The 15,858-nt window shown below is 35.6% G+C and overlaps 1 long non-coding RNA gene across 1 annotated transcript; it reads right to left on the reverse strand.

Moving 5' to 3' along the window:
* Positions 1-53: 53 nt before the first annotated feature.
* On the reverse strand, positions 54-15,505 carry LOC135323061 (uncharacterized). The gene is made up of 3 exons (XR_010384175.1): positions 14,957-15,505; positions 13,190-13,361; positions 54-123 (listed from the first exon to the last, which is right to left on the reverse strand). It is a non-coding gene; the product is annotated as an uncharacterized LOC135323061 (long non-coding RNA).
* Positions 15,506-15,858: the final 353 nt, after the last annotated feature.

Consider the following 15,858-nt stretch of genomic DNA (forward strand, 5'->3'; position numbering starts at 1 on the left):
TGCTGGAAGCCCCCGGGGCGCGGGAGACACTTAAAAGCGACCTTTGGGCCGCGCGGAGCTTGAGCCTTGGCAGGAGCATGGGGTGTCCGGGAGCAGGTGTGAGTTCGAGGCCGCCCGCCGCCTCTGCACAGAGAATTTTATTAGTCGCCCTAGCAATATTTCGATATCCGCGGGACCCAGGTGCCCAGGGTTCGGGGCCCAAGAAGTTGAGCAGGTCACAGGTGGACCACCTCAGGGCATTGAACCCAAGAGCTGTTACTAGACGGCGTCTCTGGTGAGAATAAAACTCATTGTTCCCTCGTGCTTGGGTGACGGTGATGTAGCCATTAAATGTTACAGAGCGCACGCGGAAGTTGTCTTTGTCCATATATCTGAGGACAGTATTATTAGACGAGCCCACTCAACCTTAAAGAATCCCTGGATTACCATGAATTCTTACGAAGGAACCTACCATTCATTGAGTCATAGAAAAAGTCCAAAATATGCAAACATACTGCTTTTTGTGGAAAGCTTTGTTTTGTCTTGTAATAACAAGAGTGGGTTTTTGGTTTGGTTTGGTTTTTTTCTGTTTGAGCGTATGGTTATGCCGTTTGCAAATACAAGGACTACAGAGAGGACATGGCGTCCCTTAAATAGAATGAGGGGAACAATAGAGCACTAGAAGTCCTAGGAAAGGAGATAAACTGCTTATTTCAATAGATAAAATGAAAATGTGGTCAGAGCAAATTAGTGGTAGAACCTGAGCATGCTGAGTTGCCAGGAATTTGCAAAAGCCTTATTATACAATAGTTTCTGTTGTGGTAAAAGAAAAACTTTATGCAGTTATTGATATACCAAGTTCTGTTAGCCAGGAGGAGAAAGTTTACTCACCTTGTTGACTGTGTATGCCAATTACATTTATTAAGTTTCCTGTGACAGAAACCAGACCATGGCCTGGAAAAGCCTAAATGTTCATCTGTGAGGTTATTTCCGTGAACATTAATCATCCCAGAAACTATCAGAGGGCCTTGAAATATATTCCTCTAATCTACTCTACTTATCCCATTTAAAGGATAGAATCTGAAGATTTAATGATAAAAAGCAGTTGAAGAATTCAAAGCTGAGGATAATCGGGTAATTTCAAAAGGTGGTGAAAAAAGCATCATGACTCTGCATCTCAAGACCCTTGCTCTTTCTTTTTTGTATTCTGGCTGTTTTGGTTTAGCCTGCACCAGAAATTCTTTTTCTTACCTGTTTATCCTATTTATATTCCATTTCTAGCTCAAAAGTCTCATCTCTGAAGCTTTTCCTGATTACTTCAGTTCAGAATGTTCTTGATTTATTCTAAATCTAATATGCTTTTTGGGTATTGCTCATTGGGCTTATACTGTCTTTGCTGTTTAAGTTTCATGGTTATATGCTGTGCCTTTCAACTAGATTGTCAACTCTTGACTACTGACTTTCAGCTCATTGTTATTCAGCAAACGATGAATAGTGAGTGAGGTGAGAAATTTCTTGTGAAGGATTATTAATTTGAACCCTTTACAGTTATACACAGCTCAGCACCACTCAGATGGAAAAATCATTGTAGACACTTGACATTGTTATCTGGAGTTTGATATTTTCAATATGCAGTTTGAGAGATTCCTTATGTGACTAAAGTGTATGTCACTCTTCTTAATTGAATAACCCCAGAACCTCCAGGTTTGATGCCTGAAGGAGATTCTACTGTCAGGAAAAGTGATGGATTATGCAGCCCTATTTCCTGAGAATTCATTTTGTCCTTGGAGTTTTTCACTACTTGCTGCCAAAGCATAAGCCACTTGGCCTCAAATATAAACATGAACCCTTCCTTTGCTTAATAATTTACCACAGAGCTGAGGAGAGACTGAATTCAGATCCTTTAGCAGTACAACTGGAACAGTATACATGGTTCAGGGTAAGATGGGTATTTGAAAGTATTTTTCTAGTAGGAAAAAAAAAACTGAATGGATATTAAAAACATAAAATAAGGGTAACCTTATGTACAAGATGTAACTACTCATTTTCCACTTTTGTTTACTGAAGAGATGCCACCTCCCTGTGGCAGAGCCATTTTTTAACTGGTATTACCAAGGAAAAGATCCTACACTTCACTCTTTAAATTCAGACCTGAGGATGGAGGACAAAAGAGAGTTCGCTTGCTTGCCTACTTAAGAGCTTATCAACCTTGGCATATTTTGAGCCATATAATTCTTTTTTTTTTTTTTTTGTAAGTATAGTTGATTTACAATATTGTGTTAGTTTCACATGTCTAACATAGTGATTCAGTATTTTTGCAGCTTATACTCCATTATAGGTTATTATAAGATAGTGGCTATAATTCCCTGTGCTATACAGTATATCCTTGCTGTTTTATTTTATACATAGTAATTTGTATCTGTTAATCCCATACCTCTAATTTGTCCCTCCCCCTTCCCCTCTCCCTGTTGGTAACAAGTTTGTTTTCTATATCTGTGAGTCTATTTCTGTTTTGGATATACATTCATTTATATTTTTAAGATTCCAGATATAAGTGGTATCATAAAGCATTTGTCTTTCGCTGTGAGCCAGATAATACTTTGTTGTGGACAGCTGTCCTGTACATTGTAAGATGTTTAGTAGCATACTTGGCTTCTGCCCATTATTTGCCAGTGGCAGATAGTAATATACTAGTTGTAACAGCCCGAACCATCTCTAGACTTTACCAAATGCCCCTGGATGTTAAAATTATGTCCCCTCCCCCTCTCATTGAGAACCACTGGCCTGTATAAGGGCTCTTCTCACAACTCTAGTTTCCTGTCCATCCCATTTGATAGCAGGAATCACCACTCCCTAAAAGACAGAACTCCAGTTCCCCAGAGAAGTATAACGTTGGTCTTGTTGGCCTCCACCAGATTACCATATCACTGTTTAATACTACCCCAAATATCATATGATGGATAGTACATTGTAAATAACAAAAACTTTAATTTTAGTACCTAAACAGTAAATTAACATCAACATTTTATAGGTAAGTTTACTGAGTTTCAGAATTCTTCAAGTCATATCTTCATAAGTACGTTCATTGAGGATTTATGTTTAACTGTGTATTCTATATATAGCACTGTGCTAGTGGTTGGGGCAGGGGATAAGATAAAATATGATTTTTGTCCGTGAGGAATTTATAATCTAGCCACCAAACCAAGTTAGCACGGAACCATTAATGAATAACATAGGATAAAACAGAATGTCAGATTTTTTCCCTAGAGGTGTTTGGGCCTAGACTTCAAAAATTCTAGATGTGTTAAAGTATGAAGGCACACTGGGAGCTAGGATGGAAGGCCTTCTTGTAGTGGACAGTAAGTTAAAGATGAGTGCCTGTGGTAGTGGCATTCTTCTAGGTAATAAACTCAAATTATGAATAAGCAACACTTACAGATATTTGATATATGTGCAAAGTGTAGTCATGGTGGCCTCTGTTGTTTTCTTTATCTCATTCTCTTTCTCCCTTCCCTTTAGAATGTTTGATTTTATAGCATTTCCAGTGTTTGACACATCAAAGGCAAACTATAGACAATGATTTTGAAGAGGATCTAAATAACTATGAAATTTAAGTATTAAATGTTCTAACTTGCAGATAGAGAAGGTACTTTTTTAATGTCCACATTTATAAAAATTTATTTTTTAAATAACTACACAGAAAAATCTCAATTTTAAGTTATACTCTGATACTAGAACAATAAAAACATAAGCATTTTTTTCTTCTTTTTTTAAATAAAAGGATAAAAGGAAATCCATCTACTTTACTTGGAAGCCAAAAGGAAAACTCTTAAGTAACTGGTTCAAGGACAAAAGCCACAACTGCAGATTTACAAACTATTTAGAAATTAATGATAATGGGGATAATAAAATTGAAACATAAGGATTCGGCTAAAGTATTATGTAGGAAAAAAAAACACAGATTGATGTTTTAATACTAACCAATACAGAGTGAATAAAAATAATTTCCTAACACTTATGCAGTATTTAACATGTCAGACACTACTGTGTTTTATAAAAACTAACTCATTTAATCTTCACAACATACCTATGAAGCAAGTAATATTCTCTCTTTTATCTATAAGGAACATGAGGATCATAGAGGTTACATGTCTTTTCTGAAGTTCACTCAGCTAATAAGTGATAAAGTGTATATTCCATGATATGTGTTATAGTATGATATATAAAAGTAAACTGTGATAAGCTAAAGATGCCTATTGTAAAACTTAGAACAACAACAAAAATAATAAAGAAGCATAGCTAAGGCAGCCAATAGAGGAATTAAAATGGAATATACTAAAAATCAGTCAAAAAGAAGTCAAGAAAAGAGGAAAAATAAAAATGTAGATTCAACAAATATCAACCATATCAATAATTAAATCAATTGTAAGTGGTCTAAACACTGGAATTAAAAAGATACCCCTCTAAATGAGAAAGCAAGGCTCAGTTATGTACTATTTACAAAAAGCATCATCAACATAAAGACACAGATAAGTTCAAAGTAAAATGATGTGCAAATAGAGTAAAGCTGGAATACCTGTGTTAGTGTCAGACAAAGATTGTAGGAAAAAGAATTTGGCCTATCTTCAAGACAAGAGATAAGGAGGGATGTTTCATAATAATAGAAAAGAGTGAATTCATCAAGAAGATGTAGTAACAAAGCTTCAAATTCCATGAATTAAAAACTGACAAAACAGAAGAGAGAAATAGACAAACCTAAAGTTACAGTTGAGATTTCAACATTCCCCTCTCAGTATTTGATAGATAAGTAGATCTTAAAAATCAGTGTTGATATAGAGAACTTGAACAATATTAGCTTGACCTAATTGATACTTACAGAACACTACATCAAACAATGGAAAAGTACACATTTATTTCAAAATAAATATGGAACATTCACCAAGATAGACCATAAACTGGGAGATCTTTTAAAAATTCTCAATAAATTTAGAAATGACTGAAAGTATCAGTTAAGGTTCAACTGGGAAATAGAAACCACATAGTAATTTGACCATGCAAAGTTTAATATAAAGAATTATTAACTATGATAGGATTGGGGTAAAAAGGAATTACCCTAGTAGAGAGTAAAGAGAACTCTAAGTATTACAGGAATACTAGATACAAGAAGCAATTACTACCCCTAGAGCTGAGATAGATCCCGCAACATGTTCCTTGCCCTGCTTCCAGCTCCAGGCTGAGATCTAGAACTTGTTATGAAGGGCAAGGCCATGGCTTATTGACTGGCAGAGAATCTGCTTTGATTCTGTGCTGGTGAAGCATGCTGGAAATCCACCTTCTGGAATTTTCTGAAAATCCACCCTCTAGAGAAAGCTGTTCCTGAGTAGGTATCTTGTGGGAGCCACTCTGCACCAAAATAGTCTGAAGGTGGATCTGGGGAAGCTGCCCATACTGTAGGAGCTCACTGCTGAGAAAGCCACTTCCAGTGTAGGAGCCAGGCATTAGGAAGCCGCCTATACTGCAGGACCTAGGCAAAGGAAAAGCTGTAGGCACTGCAGAAAGCAGGTGGAGGGGGCGTGGGGAGGTGCTAGGGAAGCTATGTGTGTTACAAGTGCCACCCAAGAAAGCAAGAAAGAACTAGGAAGGAAAATTCTTTCCAGCTCTCTCTACTGACATAGCTTAACATTGTGCCAGCTGGCAAAGGAAAAAATTTAAAGAGCCTAGTTCCAGATTTACAGCAGGTAATGAATCTAGGAGAGAAAAACAATTCTTAGTAAATCACTTAAAGGAGAAAAATTTTATGTCTTGATCTTTACAGATGCTGAAAAGGCAGTTGATATAAAATTTAACATCATTTTAATTAAAAAAATCTTTGGTAAATTGGAGTAAGATACTTCCTTTATTAAAAAAAGATTATCAAATATTTTACACAAACCTTTGGCCCAGATTGATCACCAGGCAGACAGGAGGACATATGTATGTAGCAGCTGCAATCCTGGCCCCGCTGCCAAGTGGAAAGCCATGCATGGGACTCCCTCATTGAAACAAGACTCTATGGGAGCTGAATTAATTTTAAGTATATGTTGCTCCTTGGCTATGAGCAGAAACAGAAGCAAAACCTCTGGAAGAAAACATCCCCAATTTAGGTCAGGAGGACTCTCAAGGTTAAGGTAAAGCAGTGAGTTCACAGTCAAAGAAGTATAAGCACCAAGAAGCCAAACTTCTATGAGTGAGTATCTGCAGAAATAATATTCAATAGATAAATAACTCCAAGGGCCATTATAGTGGAACTGATAGAGTATAGAATATCTGTTCCAAATGTTTAAAAAAGTAAAGGATGTATTCACAAAAATGAGCAAGGTCCAATGAACAGGCCGACTGGGAGGCAGGTGGGAGAGGGGAGACTTAGACATGAAAAATAACAATTGTTGGAATGATAAAACTCAAAATTAGACACAAATGAAAAGAGAATAAATGAGAAGATTTATCTGAAGAAATTATCTGGAGTATACTATAGAGAGACAAGGAACTAAAAATATGAAAGAGATAATTAAGAGATGGAGGCTAGGATGAAGGAGTCTATTGTATAACTAACTGTAATCTCAGAAGGATAGAAAGAATAAAGGAGAGGCAATATTCTCCCCCAACATTTTGTAAAACTTTTCAAACACAGAAAAGTTGAAAGATTTGTGGAATGAACACTCTACCACCTAAATTCCAGAGTTAACGTTTTGTTACATTTGCTGTATCCCTTATCTATCCATTCATCTATCCATCTATCAAAGGAATAAATTTTTTGATCCATTTGGGTAAGTTGCAGACCTCACCCCTGAAGAATTCAGTATATCATTAACTAATGTTCAATATGTTTTATAGTTTTTTTTTCCTCCTAGGTAAAATTTACATACACTAAAATGCATAACTCTTAAATGCACCAGTGAGTTTTTATAAGTGCATATATAGGTATAACACAGACTCCTATCAAAAAATAGAACATACCCATCACCCCAGAAAGTTCCCTTTTGCCCCTCATCAGTCAATCCCTGCCCTCTACCTCCCACTGGTTACCACTGTTCTAATGAGATACAATATTTAAAGAAATATTACTATGACTCTTGCGGAAATGATGAAGAACACATACCTACAGATTTAAGAATCACAGCATAACCAAAGCAGGATAAATAAAAAGAAATGCATAATGACACATTGTAAAGAAATTGAAGAACTCACAAGAAAAGATCTTTTAAGCAGCCAGAGAGAAAGGTCAGATAACTTGCAAAAGAATAGCAACTAAGGTAACAATGGATTCCTCATCATTATTAATGGAAGCCAAAAGTTAATGGAATAATATCAAGTGCTGACAGAAAATAATGGTCAGCTAGAATTGTGTACCTACCAAAACTGTTGTTTGAGAACAACGGTTAAAAAGAAACATTTAAGATAAATGAGAACTGAGAGTTTACCTCAGAGACCTGCATTAAAGGAATTTATAAATGATATATGAGAGGCAGTATTTACTTTGGATCAGTGGAACAGAATAGAGAGCCCCGAAATAAACCCACAGACTTTTGGTTAATTAATCTTTGATAAAGGAGGCAAGAACATTCAATGGAGTAGACAGTCTCTTTAGCAAATAGCATTGGGAAAACTGGACAGCTGCATGTAAATCAATGAAATTAGAACACTCCCTCACACCCTACACAAAAATAGACTCAGAATGGCTTAAAGACTTAAACATAAGACAAGAAACTGTAAACCTCTTAGAAGAAAACATAAGCAAAACATTCTCTAACATAAATCTTAGTAATGTTCTCCTAGGGCAGTCTACCCAGGCAATAGAAATAAAAGCAAAAATTAACAAATGGGACCTAATTAAACTTATAAGCTTTTGCACAGCAAAGGAAACCATAAGTAAAACAAAATGATAACCTAAGGAATGGGAGAAAATATTTGCAAAAGATGAGACTGACAAGGCTTAATTTCCAAAATATATAAACAGCTCATACAGCTTAATACCAAAAAACAGACAACCCAATCCAAAAATGGGCAGAAGACCTAAACAAACAATTCTCCAATGAAAACATTCTAATGGCCAATAGGCACATGAGAAAATGTTCAAGAGCACTAATTATCAGAGAAATGCAAATCAAAACTACAATGAGGTATCACCTCACACCGGAAGGAATGGCCATCATTCAAAAAGTCCACAAATGATAAATGCTGGAGAGGGTGTGGAGAAAAGGGAACCCTCCTACACTATTGGTGGGAATGCAGTTTGGTGCAGCCATTATAGAGAACAGTATGGAGATTCCTCAAAACAGTAAAAACAGACTTACCATATGATCCAGCAATCCCACTCCTGGGCATATATCCAGAGGGAACTTTAGTTCAAAAAGATATATGCACCCCAATGTTCATAGCAGCACTATTTACAATAGCCAAGACATGGAAACAATCTAAATGTCCATCAACAGATGACTGGATAAAGAAGTTGTGGTATATTTATACAATGGAATACTAATTAGCCATAAAAAGAATAAAATAATGCCATTTGCAGCAACATGGATGGACTTGGAGATTGTCATTCTAAGTTAAGTAAGCCAGACACAGAAAGAAAAATACCATGATATCACTTATATGTGGAATCTAAAAAAAAAGACAAAAACTTACTTACAAAACAGAAACAGACTCACAGACATAGAAAACAAATATAGTTACTGGGGGTGAAGGGAGTAGGAAGGGATAAATTGGGAATTTGAGATTTGCAGATACTAACTACTATACGTAAAATAGATAAACAACAGGTTTATACTGTATAGCCCAGGGAACTATATTCAATATCTTGTAGTAACCGATAGTGAAAAAGAATATGAAAATGAATGTATGTATATGTATGACTGAACTATTATGCTGAACACCAGAAATCGACACAACATTGTATACTGATTATACTTCATTAAAAAAAAAAAAAGAATATTTACTTTGGAGACTACTGAGGGTGTGAATCCCTGTTTTGCCATTTGCTAGTTGTGGGACATTAGGCAAGTAAGTTAACATCTCTGTGCTTCAGTTTTCTCATTTGTCAAATGTTGACAATAATAGTATATACCTCATGGAATTGTTATGAGGATTAAATAAGTTAAAGGAAAGTAGAACTTAGAACAAAGCCTAGCATAAAGTGCTTTGTGAGAGCTTTTTAAAAAAATTTTTAAAGAAATTATCCCAGAAGAATGGTCTGAGGTACAAGATAGAATGGTGAGTGAATCAAAAGGTAAACAAACTTTTCAATCCAAACATTGTCAGTCTAAAAAAAAAAGTTTGATTTGTGGTTTAAAAAAATGGACAAAACTAATATCTTGAATAACAATAGTGTGTAGCCATTGGGAAGAGTAGTCAGTGGAGTTAAAATGATTGTAAGGATCATTCTTTTGTTTACATTTTAAGTTAGAGATACAAGAAAGCTTCTAAAAAGAACAAATATAGAGTGTAAAAATTCCAAATAAAGGGTGGCAAATGGAATTTTAAAAATCTGAACAAAAAATCGAAAAAATACCCAATAAAGATAGAAAAATAGCTCAGAAAAAGCACGGTAAACTTAAACAAAAAAGATGTAGAAATAATTTAAAATACATCAAGAATCAAAGTAAATATATATGAATTAAAATTGAGACAGGAAGGAAGGGAGCAGGGCACAACCATTAAAAGAATGACACAGCTCTTGAGGATATGATAAAAACTGATTGGAACCAAGTAGGCCCAAGATGGCATTAGATTTGACTGGGGCCCAATTCTTGGAAATCCCTGTCCCTTCCCCAAAATAGTTAGAATATTCCTCCCACTTATTAGCATATAAAATTACTCAGCCCATAAAAACTAACCACCCCTACACCCAGGGGCCATTCTCACCTGAGAGGAACCCGAATTCTGCCTATGGCACGTGTATCTCTCTAAATAAACTTGCTTTCACTTTACTTTGGCTCACTCTTGAATTCTTTATTGTGCATAGCTAAGGACCCTCATTTGGCGGCTTACCCCAGGAATTCGTCTGAGACCTGAGACATGACCATTCTCTTGCTCTCCCTTCTCTAGCAACAAAATTCAGTTAAAAGATAGAAATTGAAATAAAAAGAAAAATCTAGCTATGTACCATGTACAAAACACTCAGTTCCTCAGGAAATTGGTTCCAGGACTCTTGAGGATACCAAAAACCATAAATGCTCAGAGCCCTTATATAAAATGGAGTACTATTTGTATATAACCTACACACATCTTCCCATATAGCTGAAATCATTTCTAGATCAGGTATAGTACCTAATGTAGTGTAAATGCCATGTAAATAGTTGCCAGCACGTGGCAAATTCAAGTTTTGCTTTTTGGAACTTTCTGGAAATTTTTTCCCAAATATTTTCAATTCAAGGTTGGTTGAATCCATGGATGCAGAACCCTCAGGTAGGGAGGGCTGACAGTATATACGGGGAAATGGCTTTTCAGGCAAAAGGAAAAGCAAGGTTCAAGGAATGCAAATATTTAAATTCTAAAAAATCTGCTTAGAATCAGTATTTTTTTCCATTGCAAGTGAAATATAGAACCCTTACCACCACATAGGGGCATTTATCTTCTTTCTCCCTTTTATGTTATGGTTGTCATCAGTTACATCTACATATGTCAAAAACTTCAGACAATGTTGTAATTTTTGCCTTTATCATCAAACATGTTTTAATGAACTCAAGAGGAGAACAGTCTACTATATTTATACAGATATTTACCATTTCTGGTGCTCTTCCTTAATTCCTGATGTTCCATGTTTCCTTCTAGTACCATTTCTCTTCAGTCTCAAGAGTGTCCTTGTAGCAATTTTTTAAAAAAACAGATCTGCTGGCAATGAATTCTTTTGAGTTTTTCATCACCTAAGAATGTCACTATTTCACCTTAATTTCTGAAAGATACTTTTACTGCCTTTACTATTATGTGTTGACCATTCTTTTATTTCAGCACTTTACAAATGTTGTGTCACTTCCTTCTGGACTTCATGGTTCCCAATGGGAAATCACAGTAATGCAAATTATTGTTACCCTGTAGGTAATACATTGCATTTCTCTGGCTGCTTTCAAGATCTCTTCTTTGTCTTTATTTTTCAGCATTTTGATGATGGTGTGTTTGGAAACAGATTCCTTTATGTTCATTATGTCTGGGTTTTGTTGAGCTTCTTGAACCTGGAGGTATCTGTCTTTTGCCAGACTTTAGACTTTTCATTATTTATTAAAAATTTTTCAACACTTATTTTTATTATCCCACAGGTCCCCGAGATTCTATTCATTGTTTATCCAATATTTTTTTCTCTGTTATTCAGGTTAGGTAATTTGTATTGATCTATTTTCAATTTCACTGACACTTTCTTCTGTCATCTTCACTCTGCTAATCAGATCATCCAGTGAATTTTTAAAATTTTAGCTACTACATTTTTAAATTCTAAACTAAACATTTGTTCCTTTTTATATTTTCTATTTCTTTGTTTATACTTTATATTTTTCCATTGGTTTTAAAAGTGCTTTTGACTGCTTGTTAAGAGAATTTTTATAACAGGGTTGAGAACTTTGAAAAACCTGAGATTTTACCTTATTTGTAAGTCAACAAGTTAGGCTGCCACAATTTCATGGATAGTGGCAGAAGACATTAGTCCCTTGAGTCAGACACAAAGGATAATTTATTACCCACAGCAGTAGCAGGAAGCAGAATATCAGCAGTTATGCCAGTTTTCTGAGCCCTAGGCCCCACCAAGTAATGCCAGGAAGACCAGGTGATACCTGTACATGCAGTGAGTTTCATTATACGAAAGGAACTCTATGGGAAACTCCAATTTGTAATAAGGGACTAGAGAACTTATCCAACTGTACCCTGAAGACATAATCTTTTTTATTCTAGACAGCAAACAAATCTGCCCTTGTCCCAAAAGGAAGACATTATCTCTGTCTTCCAAGAAAATTTGCTATGCAAACATCCCTGAAAAGATAGCCCAGGAAAAAAGCTGTTAATGCCCTTCCCAAAACACATGCAGAAATACAAGAGATCAATGGAGAATTGTCTCCCAACAAATGGCTGCTTCAAAGCCTTTGTCAGATCACTCTACCATCTGTATTCTCTCAGTATTGTCATCTTATTTCCCATGTGAATTGAGATTTTTCCTGGTCTTTTGTATGCTTAGTATTTGGATTGTATCCTAGACACTTTGACTATTTTGTTTCTGTTATGAAACTCTGTGTATTGTTTAAATTCTATTGAAAATGTTGACTTTTTTTTTCAGCAGGCAATCCACCTGGATAGGTTCATGCTATACTGTAATGGTGTGCACCTCAAGGAAACTAGGATTTGGGAAGGAAGGAGAAAGGTTGGGGATTGGCAGTGGGGAGCAAGCAGGATACCTACCTTATCTCTAGGCACTTTGGTTGGGGGGTGGGGTAAAGGATTAAAACAAACAAACAAACAAACAAACAGCTATAACTCAAGAGTACTGGAAGGAGGCAATATTACCAGGAGATGGCTAGGTTTTTGGTTAGAGTAAGATGATAAAGGGAATGTTTAGAAAAGTTGTTAAGGATAACAGGATTTGACTGATGACAGCACAATGAAAGAATCAAAATAGATGAAGTGGGAAGTTAGGCTAGAGTAGAACAAAGCATTATGGGGTTAAGAATCTTTATGATGAGATGAGTTTTGCCTTATGCCTTAAATCCTGATGTTTTCCCTTAAGTTGATAGGGAAACACACATGCTTCCTAAACTTACATGTTCATGATGTATCTTTGTTATAAACCTTTTGATGTCATTCGTTTCTGGCAGGTCTCTTATTACCAGCTTCTAGTTGAATGTGTTTTTGACCCAGTCTGTAAGATTTTGTTAGCAGGAGAATTTTACCTATTGCATGGCAAAATGTTCATTATATACTGTGAAGTCAATAAAGCAGTTTTAAAAAGAAAAAAAAAAGAATCTATATGATGAACTTGACTTGTTAAAAGAGGCCAATAGGCACATGAGGTATGATGGGGTTATTTCTAATTTTTTTTAAAGGAAGGTCTAATGATAGCCTGTTGGGATTATTCTATTAAGCAGTTTGTAACCTCTAATTATAGTCTCTTGTGACTGTTCTCTTAGGCAGTTTATATTAGTGAAGCAGGTAGATACTGCGATTTGGGTCAGGGAGGAGAAAGTAAACTTACCAGGAGCACACTGAACTCTGTGAGCCTCTAGAATCCAGCTGGGGTTGTGGCTGGAAGGACCTCTGGAGCCATTATCAAATCCAGGAACACTGAGAACCCTAGAAGCTTCCTTTACAGACTAAATCTTTGGTGTTGCTGCCACTGGACAGGCACTTTCAGGAGCGTGGGGATCCTGGTGGAAAGGGTATGATGATATAAATATTTACCAGGAAAACCCAAGAACAGCAACATCCTTTTAGGTCTCTCCTCAAACTCTAACCTATCAGAGGGGGCTTATTTGAACACATGATCTGAAATAGTATTTTTCATGGTCACTTTTCATGCTCTTAGTATGCTTCCCCCACTTTAACACTTATCACAACTTATCATATATTTATTTGTTTAGTATTTCCTCTTGAGAACAGATTTTTTTTTTACTGCTTACTTCCAGAACCCAGAATGGTACCTGGCACACTCTAAGTCCTCAGTGAATATTTACAGAATGAGTGAGTAGATAGATAAGAATATTGGACCCATTAGGTGAGTTCAGTAATGTGGCCAATTATAAAAATCAATAATCCTAAAATTAATAGTGTTTCTATATACCAGCAAAAGCCAGTAGAAAAATATTTTAAAAGATATTTATTACAGCAACAAAAAAATATAAAATAACCAGATGTAAACTTAAATGGAAACTAAATAACATTCAAATTTTACTGACAGAAGAATTGAATGAATAGAGAAGCTTACCATTACTGCTGGATGGAAAGACATATGTAATGATGCGAATTCCCCCCAAATTAATCTATAAATTTAAAATTAATGAAAATCTCAGCAAAATTTTTTAGGGGAAATGGAGGGGCAAATTTTGATAAAAAAGATTTAAAATTTCATCACGGAGAATAAATGCTTTAGAAAGGTCAATGGAATTCTGAAGAAAGGCACTGATAAGGAACCTTGCTCTACCAGACACAAAAACAGAAAACATAGAAAATGACAAATTATTGGTACGTAGTAAAAGCCTTACAAGAAAGAAGTGCATAGCCCAGACACCACTTCTGGAAATTTTTCCAACCAACGTTTGCTAAGTAAAGGATGGTTCAAACAAATCATGATTTAAACAAATCTCTGTGGAATACCATGGAGCCTTTAAGAAGGATGATGTAGAACTACATTAATTGCTATGGAAATTATTCATCTTTTTTTTGTGTTTAAAAAATTGTTTATAAAACAATGTTATCTCCATTTTTTATAAAATTGAAAAATAGTAACATATATATGTGAAGAAATAATCTGGATGGAAGGTTATACATCAAAATGTTAATAGTAGTTCCTTGGGAATAAGGATTATGGATAATTAAACTTTTTTGTTGTTTTTTTGAGTCTGTACACTGAAAAAAATTGTTTCCCCAAAAATGGGATGGCAGTTAAACTCTTCACTACTGCCACCTGGTGGCTATCATAGAAAGATTTATTTCTTTTCTATCACCTTAAGAAATAACACACAAAACATCATATTTGTAAAATTGTAAAGAAATCTGCAGTATCACCTAGTTCTATTCATCATTTTATAGCTGCAGAAATAAAAGGCAAAAAAGTTTAAGCCATTTGTCTAAAGTCACACTGTTAGTGAAACTTAGTAGTAAACTCTTGAGCCCTTTCACTAAATACTTTATGTAGACCATCTCATTTTATTCTTGTAGAAATATATGAGGTAGTTCCTATTTTTACCCTCATTTATCCCTGTTTAACAGATGAGGATCCTGAGGCTCAGAGAAAGTGACTTACCCGAGCTTGCACACCGAGGGTAGAACAGGCATTCTGAGGTCCACCTCCCTCTCCTGAACCTCCTCTACGGTGCCATCTTTAGTCTCTGAATTACCCTTTCCATCATTTCCCACTGCCTCTTCCTTCAGTGCTTTTGGTAACAACTCTCAGCATATGCCCGGTGTTAATGTTCCTCTGGGTTGAAAAGAAAGTATAAACATTTACAGAAAGAAATATAAAGAAACAAAGTATCTTTACCCCCAGCTCCTTGTTAAGAATCTTACCCAGACAGAAAGAATGTAAGATACGGAGGAATCTTACATCAGAGACTTGGGACTATGGATAGGCTTCCTTGCGTTCCGCTGCTCTGGTTTTCCCCATGCTATTTTCCCCGCTTAAGTTTTCATTTACCAGAGCTTAAGAGTGAATATCACCATGTGCAATCGTTCATGAACTTCTCCCCCTCTCTCTTTTAGCTCTTGCCCAAATTCTCAGGGAAAATGGTCTCCAGCTCTGGATCTCTCTATCTTTATGCATCAAAAACAAATGGCATAAATGCTAATAAGTGTAAAAACTGTACTAGGGATACATCTTTTGAAAGTGAAATTAGAAATCGAAATAACTACGTACCATTAGCCTTGGAAGTCCTTGAAAACCTAAAAAGTCTTTCAGAATTGCTCCCAAATGAATATATACCTTTGAATTATTATCTAATAAAAGCTGATTTTTCCTAAGTACCTGTTTGCGTCAAAATAAGTTAAATCTTCTAACTTGAGTTAGTACTGTGAAAGTGTTTTTTCCTTTATTTTCCAGCTATGTATTTTTAAAGGGCAGTGTAAGCTAGTGAAAAGAGCTTAGTTGTTAGACAGTCTTGAGTTAAAATTCACATATTACTTATAGCTTGAGTAAATTATTAAATTTAA

The sequence above is a fragment of the Camelus dromedarius genome, chromosome 1 (genome assembly GCF_036321535.1).
Source record: "Camelus dromedarius isolate mCamDro1 chromosome 1, mCamDro1.pat, whole genome shotgun sequence".
Taxonomy (NCBI): domain Eukaryota; kingdom Metazoa; phylum Chordata; class Mammalia; order Artiodactyla; family Camelidae; genus Camelus; species Camelus dromedarius.